The following is an 11,698-nucleotide window of genomic DNA, read 5'->3' as shown; positions in this document are numbered from 1 at the left end:
CCCCCCCCCCCCAGATTCTCATGTTTGCCACTTGTGTCCAATCTGCCACCAGGACCATAGCCCTCTAAAGTTATTCCCATGCCCTACTCGCAATTACTACTTAGAAGATGACATGGAGAATTTTTCCCAGTCAGCAGCTCATATTTACCATAAATCCAATATGGCATGAACTCTGCATTTGCATTTGATCCATCATCAGCGAGCCGAGCAGCCGAAATTCTGGGTCAGGGCAGAGCAGGAAACTGGAACAAACAGGAAAACAGGGACTGGTTTCTTTTTGCATTGAGTAAAAATTAAGTTTGTCTAGAGCTAAAGTGATTAGATGATTAATCGATTGCCAGAAAATGCAAAAAGCAACAATTTTGTTGATAGTCAGTGTTTCAGTAATTTTATTGAAGCAAAAATGCCAAACATTTATTCGTTCCAGTCCGTGAGAATTTACTGCTTTTCCCTGTTGAATATAATTTTATCGTTGGGTTTTAGACTGGTTGAAGAAAACAAGCAATGGGAAAATGCACCTTGAGCATAACAATAACCATAACAATTGTGAGGGTCATTTTTTACACTATTTTCTGTTATTATTTTCAGAAAATAATTATTTTCAGCACTACAGTGGAGAGATCCTCTACATGGAGCTGCACACAGGTGCTGAAGTGTGTGTTTGTTGTTCAGCTGGGAGGGACCCTGCCTGAGGTCACACACTCCCATGGGAGATTACTGGTGTTATTGCTCTGTGCACAATGCAAGACCCAGACAGACAGACAGACAGACACTCACACACACACCGCCAACCCCCCCTTTGCTTCTTTACGGCAATTAACCAACACAAAGCACACAAACACAAAGGTTCAATGGGCAAATTATCCCCATATACATTCACTTGTCAGCACTGGCAGATTTGAAAAACCTTGCTCTTATTGAAATTAATATCTGGTTCTTGCAAAACTTGCTAGGTATTTATTAACGCATGTTGCTTTATGGTTGGAAGCATTCAATGTTTTGGTTTATAATTCTGAACAATGAAGTGACCATTTGCACTTTCAGTCCATATGGGACAAACGCAATTAGATCTGATGCATTCTTGAGCTAAAAATCCATTTTCTGGCGATGCAGACCCAACAGCTGACCACCTGTGCATCTCTTTCATTGGGTCCCCTCCCTGCTCGCACTAATTCCTAATAAACTACTCATTGGAGTGTTCACCCATGACATTACTGTGCCCGAGCCAGGACCATTAGCCGGCAAAAGACATTGGTTGCCGCAGGCTCAGCAGCTCAGTGATTTCTAAATATCTAATAGTGTCTAGGAATGTAGTCTTGATCCAGTTCCATCTTCAGCCTATTAGGAGGTCACGGTGTGCCAGCTTCTTTTCATGGGCGTCCATGGACAATGTAATTTGCATTCCAGAGCTCAGTGGGTTGGGGGAAAAAGACGTTTGGGTGTTCTGAATCATCTGATATAATTGCTGCTGAGAGCGTAACTGCCGATTCTATTTAATTCTAATGGGGCCTCTAGTGAAATGTTTTCCCCAAATTTGGCAAATTGATACAGCAGCAGCCTGTCTTGACCATTAGTGATGTTTCAGCTGTTAACCAGCTGTTTATTGCTAAAAAAAAAAAAGCCACTCATAACAGTGGAATTACACACGCAGCAGGGCAGGAATGACAACTTTTTAATCGATTTCTTGGTCCGTTGGCTTCAATATTCACTGAATTCATTAAAAATTAGGGACACATGCTCTTTTAATCAAGTGCAGCGACGTTGTTGATTCACAACCCTCATTGATTTCACTCATTACTAAAGTATTTCCTGTATTAAATCTATCCCTAAGGAGGAGATAGAGTTAAACAGTAGCAGACAGTTTACAAACGCAGGATGAAGCATTCATACAAATATTGTAGATTTTAATTTTCATATTGCTTTAGATACACACCATAGACTGTTGATGGGCTACGTAAGGTCAATCACATCTTTTTCCACATTTAGATCTTCCTCTGTTTCAACAAGACTAAGCGTCTACAGCCGTGCTTGCAGCATTATGAGGCTGTATTTATCCACAGTGATGCTTTGTAGTAAATGTTAACATGGCCATGCTAACAGTCTGAGAATGACAAAGTTAACCTGCTGATGTTTAGCAGGTGTCATATCTTGTTCACCATCTTGGTTTAGGGTGTTGGAACGCAAACTCTTGCTAATTGGCACTAAAAACAAAGTACAGCTAAGCCTGATCTGAATTAGTCATTAGTTTCGCAGGTTTTCCGTCACAGTTTTGACTTGATGATGGCGTTAGATGAAAAGTCAGAGGATCACCAAAATTATTACAATTCACTCCCAGGCAGAATTGAATGTCTGTAAAAAAAAATGTAATTGTTGAGACATTTTGCTCAAACAACAAATATCAGCCTCATTGTGGTGTTATAAAGTCAGAGAAACAGCAAAGTCTGTACAGTTCATCCCCTGGAGGTCATGAATGTCTGTACAAAGAATCCAACAAATCCATACTACAGATTTTGACATATTACAGCCTGGACCAAAGTGGTGGAACAGCTGACCACATCACTCGCTTGATTATTTTGTTACCATAGACATCATTTTTGGAGAACAGTGTCCGTCTTTTACGGCTCAACACACATTCCTCCGGTAAACAAACACAAACTGTGGTGACCTGGGCAAAAGCAGCAATAAACAACTGTCAGTGGGCCTTATTTGGAGATATAGAGAGGTCACCTGCCACGTCCACATTCCTGACATACCTCTACAGCATACATAAATATCCCGGGAGCCCTGTTCCACATGCCCTGTCTATTTATCTGTCTAAGGGCCGGACAGAAATCATTCTGATTGCCTCTCATCTCACTCAACACCACAAAAGGCTCTACAATACCCCTCCTTGTCATGCGTCACCAGTGAAAGCAAATCTGAGCTCATCAACGATGTTTTCACATAGCTGATTCTGATGGACTTTGTTTAAAAGACCTGTCACATTCAACAGCAGCAGCACAGTAACATAGTTTTGTTCAGGAACATCTTCAAACAATGTTTTTCCTGCACAATTTGCAGTGACGTAAATGTTGCCATGTCCCAGAAGCTCATTCCCAGAGAGAGTAAAAAAAAAAAAAAAAAAAACTTGCAGTGTAGAAATGGAGGCATGGGGGCATGGACAAAAGGGAAGATCAGTCCAGACCTGCGCAGCCAAAATCAAGCAACACACAATTAGATGAGTGTTTCATATGCCAGCAGTTGCAGAGAAACGGGTGTGGATCAGGACCTGGCAGTGACATGCAAAGACCAAAAGAAAAAAGAAAAAGAAGCCTCTCAGTGAGGGCTGTTTGCGTACTACTTGCAGGTATGGGCACTTCACACCCTGGCACAGCCCTGTCCTAATATCCTGGGATTGTTTACATCAGGTGTAAAGGTTTTACTCAACGATCTGCACCACACCTCATTTGTCTTACCGTCAAATCTGTCATACGCTGAACGCAGCCTGAAGTGGCTCATTCTCTTTGGATGACTGAGATCATTTTTAGTGGCCCCCGGGCCCTCAGAATAAACTGCACAACATGTTCAGGGACCAGTTTGACCCGCAGTTCTCATCCTATTTTTTCTCAACCAGAACTTTGAGATTTTTTGGGCTGTGAAACACTTTGAGCCTGGTTGTTGAAAGGTGCTATACAAACAAATTTGCCTTGCCCCTTAAATCTTCAATATTTGTCTCTCAGTGCTTTGTATTGACCTTTTATTGATACAGAAAATCAGCAAAAGACTACATCTAAACCATCATCTTGCTGTTTCTGATAAATTCGTCTGTGCCACACTGCTTTTTAAACACTTTTTTACAACCTTTCCTTTGTCCCCCTTGTGACCTCCCCCTGAGGGTCACAGCCACCAGGTTAAGAGTCTCTGAGTGAGACGACATCTTTCAGCGGCTATTTAGTGCATGAGTGAACAAATGACGGTTCAGTGAGTCCTCCCACCACCTGCTCTCTGAGGAGCTGCTCACTGAGACATCAGTGTCCCTGGAGCAGTCCCAGCAAATCCTCCAAAGTAAAAGACAAAAGATATTGTAAGTGATTGCGTTCCGAAATAATTCACGTGATCATTGTCCTTTGTTTGCCCTCCAAAACTGTTCATTCATTCATATGATCATTTTCTGATCTGCCACCTCTTGACTTAATGTTTGGGTAGTTTTAGGCCCGGAAATGACTCAGTTTTGGTGATGGAAAAAGCATAACTTGAGTTAACAAAAACAAACAAATATTCGGTTAAAGTTAATGACTGGTTGGAGACGTGATGTGTCCCACATAGTTTGTGTTGTGAGTGTTGTTGAGATAGTTTGTTCCTGACTGACAAGAGCGCAAATTCACATGGCTTCTGAGGGTCCTTCTCCATAAACATACTGTAGGTCATTTAAGGCATTTAAACAAATGACTAATGCTGCTGTCAGTGGTGGTGACGACAGTCTGACTCATTCTAAAATTGAACATAAGTTTATAGGATGTAAAAGCAAATGGTGAGACAATCGATGGGTGCTACTTTAAATTGTCCAGTCCTGCTATCTCCAGATAAGAACTGTCTCCAGAATCAAACCTATAATCACACATCCTGATCTGGAAAAAAACATTCACTCGTTTATTTTCTCAAGACTCGACTACTGTAACTCCCTCCCGTCTGTCATGAACCAAAAGTCACTCTCCTTCCTCTATCTAGTTCAGAATGCAGCAGCCCGGCTTATCTTCATTGGCTCCTTGTACTTGTTAGAAGTGATTTTAAGATTTTACTGATCTCTAGCCTATAGCCCCGAGATACATGACAGAAATGTTATCCCCATACGAGCCAGTTTGCAGCTGTAGCTCCTCGGGTGGGGCCTTTCTGGCAGTTCCAAAGTCCAGGTTTAAATCTAAAGGTGGTTATTGTTACTGCGGGTTGGCAATATGAATTACATTTTCTTTCATGATACAGGCGCTATCAACTTGCGATATCAATGTTGTATATATTTTAATAAAGTACATTTTCTGGAAATTCAGTTGAGAAACATATAATTCAGACAAAATAACCTGTGAGGAATGAATTTGTTTGCCAAATCTAATGAATTAATAACTTGACAAGTCAGAAATTAAATGTCTGGCTTCCTTGTAATAAACAGAATGTAAATATATTTCTGTCATATTTCGTCTTGTAATCCAGCCTAAGTTGCTGCCTACATCAATTTTGTAACATTAATGCTTTAAAATAGTTTCCACAATTGTTTAATGTGACTTTTTTAAATTTATTTTCAATAGATAGATAGTTTATTTATCCCCTAGGGGAAATTCATGATAACGTGTTGTATTTTTTTCTTAGTTGAGCATCAAGTGATGGATGGCAATCTTCGAGAAGAGATAAAGTCCCGATATCAGAGCAGTGCAGTGAGGAAAGTTTATTTATGTGCTGATTTTCCACTTTATGTTTTCAACACATGTGTAAACTGTCACCATTCATTCAATATTGAGATAAGTTTGCTAGCTGCAAGCAACATCCTGACTGTCATGTTACTTCATGTTATCAGAGGGATTGGAGATTCAGCGGGACATTAGAGGTTATGTGTACATGCTCTGGAGTTTAATGTCTATACAAAAGGGCTTATGTGAGGCGAGTTTCTGATGCTGAGAACCTCTCAGTGTGTTTGGTCTCAGAGGGAGAAGTCTTTTGTTTACTAAATCTGTCTGACAAAACAGATGTTAACATGTCTGTCACGCAGACATTCATTCAAGTGTTTGTGTAAAGCTTCCCCTATTTGTAGTTGCGTTTTTGGTGTCTTATCCTCTGGCTTTAGCGTAAAAACCGTGCTGGATATAGGCTACCTGTTTCCAAAGTTGTTGTTTTTGTCTCAGCTCGACTTATTCAGGCACAAAAAGGAAAAACAGGCCTCTGTAAAGTCAGTTTCAAAGATTTTGACTGACATTGGAAGCAGCTGTTCTTTTTAACAAGTGTGACTCCTAGCATTGAAAATTAAACAAAAACTGTTATGTTGGCTAACATCCAGGCTTAAGGTGGAAGGACTAATCTGAGATCTCCCTGCAGTGGCTTATATAATGGCTTGTAAGCTTATTAAATTTACCAAACTGCCTATGGATGATGGTAGTGGCGTAGCAGATTGAGATAAAAGCCTCTGCAGTGTACAGAAACAGCTTGACATCACATAGAAAAGCTCTGCTTTAAAGGAAAGGAAGTTTCTCGTTTTTCAGTATCAGTGCACACCGTGACTTCCCGAGCAGCTACTGCATGGTTCAGTAAACCCACAATCATCCACTTACCTGGGCGCTGCTTTAAAGTATTTTTTGCCAGAACTAAATGATCCATTTTGAGTGACTATTCACATTTTTTAATATAATTTGATGTCGGTTTCCATATGTGAAAGGCTATGCAGTTCCACACACTTCTGCATCCTTTTCTCAGCCCCTGTATGTTTAGCTCTGCGCGTCAAGTGCCAAGTATTTTTTGTTGATTATTTGTATCACTTATAGCTTGGACTGCAACAAATGATTATTTTCATTATCAAGTAATATGCGTAATCTCATTTTCATGAATTGTTGGATCTATAAAATGTCAGAAAATATCCACAACTGTTTCCCCAGGCTCCAAGGTGACGTCCTCAAATTTCTTTATTTTGTCTGATCAACAGTCCAAAATTCCAAAAATATTTTTGGCATTTTAGCTTTAAAAATGACTCAATTATCTAAACAGCAAATTCATTTCCACTCACTCTACTTATTGATTAATCGACTAATTATTTCAAATCTATTTTTAACCTAAAAGTCTCCAAAGGTCATTTTAAAATTACTGGGAAAAACATGACCACTTGATCCTGGATCAGTTAAGTTTGATGTAACATCTTCATATTTGGATTTGTGGGACAGTGTTTGTATAAAAAGAGTCTACAGGAACTATTAGACTGACACGTTTCATCAACAGCTAAAATTACAACGATGTCTCTTTTAAAACCACGTTTCCAAATAAACAGTTTATTTTGTTTAATTTGGCAAACTGCAAAAAAAATTTCTTCACAGTAGCCAAAATATTTGCAGGAAATGTGATAAATGATTCCCAAAATATCTCACGCTGTTCCTCCTCTTGAGTCATACAGTAGTTGATACAAACCAGGCTTGTATCAGTGGCCTTGTTGATGAGGTTGCTGAGCAACAGCAGGATACAGGAGGCGGGTCGGACTCCAGGGTGACAGAGGAGCTGTTTCAGGGTTATGACCCGAAAGAAACGGACATGAACCCAAAGAGATAGGCTGAGATGTTGACATGTACACAGTCCAGTCTTTCCTTGTCTCAAGGATTATAAAAACTGGAGTTTGAGCATGAACTCTTTAAACTCCACAGATAAACTCTACTGAAAGTTCTGATACTGTCTGTTCAGAAGATGAATTGTAAAAGCTAAGAGCTGCTAACTTACTGTCAAGAATGCAAAGTTGGTCTGGTATGTTTCATGGGCGAGACTTCGTAAACACAAAGCTGGGAAATAATTGCCTGTATCCACCCTCTCTAATGCAAGGATTTACTGTTTTGATATTATTCAAATAACTTTGGATTTTGGATTAATGGTTGGACAAAACAAGCAGTCTGGAGATGTCACTTTATTTTCTAATCAACATTTTTTTTACATTTATAGATGTAGGATGAGGAAACCATACTTAAACATTCACTCTTGACATGATTATTCCTTTTTGAGCACATGAGTGAACTGTGTAGTTCTCACATCTCTGATTGTGTTGTCAACTGACCTGTTTTAAGCTCTTTAACATATCTGGGTCACTGAGAACATGTCAGGCAAGTTGCCTTTTTACTTTCATCTGCTGCAACCTCCTCCTGAGGACATGTTGTGACACCAGAATGGATGTTTCTGTTGATACTTTGTTTTTACATGTACTCACCTGACCACGAAGCACTAATACATGACAGAGGTTCATGTTTTCAGGACATGTTGACTGACCTCTGACCTCTCGTGTGAAGCTCAAACAACACCACCAGTTCTGGTCTCTTCAGCCCATCTCCCAACATTTCCACAGGCTGGTCTCACCTTTCTTGAGATCATGAGTTCAGTGTGTCAGACTCAGCAAGTGAAGGAAGAAAAAGGTTATTTCATGTCAGACTTGTGTTACTGCCCCACAATGAGGACAAAGTGTACTGTGTACCCAGCTGCTGAGGAGCGGGAACAGAGTATGTGGCAAAGAACACTCTCTGTAGGTTCACTCACTAGTCACTACAAGTGATCCCTTTCACATTGTAACATTGTTTTCACATTTTCATTTGATAGATTGTCATTATAAAAAGAAAATGATAGGATAGGATAACTTACCAAATTTGTAACTTCCTGTTTTGCATCTGAAAACCCCTCAAAGTCATGGATCTATTGTTCTAACTGGACATCCTGAATCTGCTCATCAGTCTCTGTAGCTCCTTACGTTTTTAACACAGTACTATTTTGGTCTGTTAAACTATTGCATATGGAGGTTAAAGGGCCACATTATGAATGTCGCTGACGTGCGACCTTTCAGTTATTCAATTAACAACTTCTACTGTGCAATCACAGTTCCAAACACTTTTTGTCTGGTTTATTTTTCCTTATCCTTTGCAAACAGGAAGTGACGCATTTTAAAGTTTTTGTTTGTTTGTTATAAGCAGGAAAACTTATAATGAGCAGTTTTTTTTTTTATAACACAACAGGAACAAGTATCTCAAATATTACCATTTTAACAATGTGCACAGGTTAATCAGGTTTAATCATTTTCAAAATGACTTTTCATAATGATATCACTAATTACTGACCAGTTCACGCCCCAGATGTAATAACAAAATGTGTTAATCAGATGACCTATAGAACGCCATAAGATACATCTGACGTTAATACCATTGTGGTTTATGAAACAAAGTGTTGTTGTTGAAGAAAGACATGCATTAAGCTATGTAAACATCTTTGTCTTTTGCCATCAGCATGTCAGCGTGTTCCTTTCTCTCTTGGGTTCCTCTGTGTGATTATTACATTCCTGAGGAAAGCCATTAGCAAACATGACTGGGTGGAGTGGCTCCAATGAGACTTTGAACCTTCGCATGGCAGCAAATAAAACCAATCAGAACATTCACTGTTGCAAGTGTGGATGTGGTTTTGTGCAACATATATCACAGCCAACTGGAACCAAGCGCTCCTTTCCCCTCATATGATCTCCAGTGATTTTCAAAGAGAGAAACTGTATTTGTCATGTATAAATGTCACCGAGATGTTTTTGTTAACGGCTTTTACTCGTTAGCAACTTTTTTCCTCCAGTTTTTCATGAAATCATTCTCTGTTTGATTTTCTTTTTAGAAACAGACATCGCAACCATTTCTGCCACTTGCTCTTGTTAACCAACCACAATGCTAAAGCCCTGATTAATTCATCTTTTTTTGTAATGGCTCTAATTATTTCTGCAAATGCTTTGCAGGAACAGTGGCAGCTACTTCTGCCACTGCTTCTTGTAATCCTTTTAGTGGATCAGAAGTGGACCTTGGCTTAGGTCCATACCTGTGTTGCAGAGCAGCAGGAAAGGCTGATCACTGCTCCTGTAATACAAATCAAAGATACCAAATAATTTGACTTATCTTGGATGGATGGTAGAAATGTGAAAGATTCCCATGTTAATGACTTGTAAGGGTTCACATCTTAAGTTAACTTGAGTTTGTTATAGGTCGCTATAAGTTAAATACTGTGCATTGAAAATATATGACTATAGAGAGCCAAACCCATTTCCACATGTCCAGACTTGAGCATTTCCCACTTAAATGTCAGTGTAGCTTACTTTTGTCATATCCATAAAATTCAGCAATGATCTCTTCTTAAGTATTTATTTTAACTCCTTAATCTATGAAAACACTTCTGTTGTTACAGACATGTCTAAGCTAACTGTGACACCTCAACTCGCTCCTGGGCTCACCTCTTTTGTTGAGCCATGACGTTTAGCTCATGAAGTTCTAGGATTTGTGGGAAATGGTGGCATTAAATGCTGCTGAAAAAAAGCAGATCTTTGTATAGACATATAAAACAACATGCTGAATGTTTAGTTACCAAGATTGTAGATTCTGTATCCGTAAAATTTGAGTTTAATTACATTGAACAACAGACCTTGGCGGACTTGAGACATCCATGTTTGTTTAGTTTAATTTTAAGTCACTTCCATATTATTACATAACAAATTGGATCTACCAGACCTTACAGATAAATCCAAAATGTCAAAGTGTGATTACAACTTGGATCTTGTTGTAATTGTTATTTATGAGTCGCAAACACAATAACTCTGATATGACATGAGCACAGCATAATTCCTAGGGATACTGGGCTGATGAATGTATTGTAGGAATGATCAGGAATTATCACTGCAAACGGTAACAACAGTATCTAAAGTTGTGCTATACAGTGATCTTTAAAGGCAACATTAAATTTCTTTTGATGCAACAAATTATCATCCGTACATGGTAATATGACATCATATCATATCATATATCATATCATATCATATCATTTCATATGATATTTGCCATATTATCCACATTCTGTACAATTGCTGATTTAGTTTTTTTTTTTTTTTTTTTCGACCTAAGTACTGACAAAAACCATTTTCTTCAGCTCCTTTGGTGTCCACCAAATTTCACTTTTTCTCTGTGGGGGTCTCCTGAGAAATAGCTGCAAAATAATCACCCTTCATGGTGCTGTGGCCCGGCCCCAACAGCAGCAGAGTCCTGAATGGAAATGTCTGTAGAGAGGTTTATGGTCCTGCCTCAGAGGGGTCATGTTTGTGTGGATATCAACAGGATTTACGGCACAATAGCAGTCAAGTCCTCTGCTTTGATCCAGCATGTGTGACAGGTGCAGGGTGAATTTGTTTCTGCAGGGCTCCCTGTTGCTTTTTGTCAAGCCTCCTTAACAGGGCAGGGAGTTATTTTTAGTAGAGCTGTGAATAAAAAGGTAATTTAGCATTTGTTATTTTTCATTATGGGGAGTCATCTGTCAAAGGTAGCAAATGTATCACGCTTATTAGCATTGTAATTCTTGAAGCAGTGTCACTCACAAGCTGTAATATTAACTGCATTTAGAGCAGCAGGTTTTAACCCACTGAAAAAATAATGCAGCCCAACACTGTAATGTTTTACCAAGTAGAGTACATGAAAACCATTGTAAATATGGTAAATAGAAAAGTCATCTGATTAAACGTTCCTGGATATTATCACGTTGAGCTTCACTGAAGGATCTTGACATGACCTGACTTGCATTAAGTTTATTTGTGGATTGAAAACATTGATATGAAACTCGGCAAACAACTACATACCATAATCACATGCCAACAAATCATAGCTTTATTTATTTCAAAACATTTGTCCATGTTTTCCTTCCACAATGTGGCCAATTTAAGCTTTTGCATTTCTATTATACATTCCATGCTTTTGATTTAAGTCATGGAAATCACCAAATAAGATTCATTAAAAACTTGGATTAAGGCTTTCAAAGTAAATATCTCAAGAGTAGTCAGTGTCCTTGACATTAGGCCAGTATGATGTGTTTGGAAACTCTGAAGGCTGAAATGTTCCCCACTTCAAGTACTATTTGAGTTCCTCTAATCTGTGTCACTTTTGTGTTTCTCCATGGAAATGTCAAAATAAACAAACCGTAATCTTCGCCCGAG

This window comes from Seriola lalandi, unplaced genomic scaffold (genome assembly GCF_002814215.2).
Source record: "Seriola lalandi dorsalis isolate HSWRI2012SDOR001 ecotype SW California unplaced genomic scaffold, Sedor1 jcf7180002054544, whole genome shotgun sequence".
Classification (NCBI taxonomy): domain Eukaryota; kingdom Metazoa; phylum Chordata; class Actinopteri; order Carangiformes; family Carangidae; genus Seriola; species Seriola lalandi.
This window is presented reverse-complemented; position numbering follows the sequence as displayed.